A 926-nucleotide genomic window follows, 5' to 3' on the forward strand; every position below is an offset into this window, starting at 1 on the left:
AATGTGTGTAATGGTATCATCTTTTCCTACAACATGGTAATATATATATATTTTTTAATTCTCACAATGCTCTTGGGTGGTACTTACATAACACAGAACTGTGGTACACAAATAATGGTAAAGGAAGTGCATATTCCACTATTCATTGTATGTTATAATTAGTATTACATAAAGTATTACAAATTCTCTGAAGAGGAAATCCACAAACAGATATACTTATCTGGCACAGGAAAGTGTTTGCTTGTTCATTGAAACGAGACGTGTAATAGTAGTATTTTTGTTACTACATAGTTTATTTTTTATTTATTAGAGTAACGTGATAATTAGATTCTTTTTAAAGCTTGCGGATGGTACTTGTCTGGCACAGGAATGGGATACTCAAATGATTATTTTCTATTACTTATTATATGGTACAAATACTACATTCACTTCCCTGAGCAAGGAATTCACGTAACAGTTATCTTTTCAAGTGCAGGAAAGTAGTACTTATTTGTTATGTGAAACCACACAAGTGTTTCTTAAAGAAATAAGAAAAGCAAATTCACCGAATTATGCATATGCAAAGAGCGGTTCGAACTCACTTGCACAGGCAATATTACGTGCTCTGTAATATTAATATATTTTCATACTAGGGAAACACATTTATTGTTTATAATAGTAGCAGGATAATAAAAATAACGCTTTATTTTACAAACTCAGCAGATGGTATTTGAATGGCACTTGAATGTGGTACTCATATGATAGTGATAGAGATAGATATTTTCTATTTTGTTCAAGTTGTAATTACATAAAGGTAACATAACCATCCCTGGGCAAGGAATTCACACAATAATACTTATCTGGCACAGGATAGTGATGCTTGTTAAGTGGAACAAGACGAGTGTAATGGTAATATTTTTTATTACTACACTCATTCTATTATTAAA

Source organism: Penaeus vannamei, chromosome 11 (assembly GCF_042767895.1).
Source record: "Penaeus vannamei isolate JL-2024 chromosome 11, ASM4276789v1, whole genome shotgun sequence".
In the NCBI taxonomy this organism is placed as follows: domain Eukaryota; kingdom Metazoa; phylum Arthropoda; class Malacostraca; order Decapoda; family Penaeidae; genus Penaeus; species Penaeus vannamei.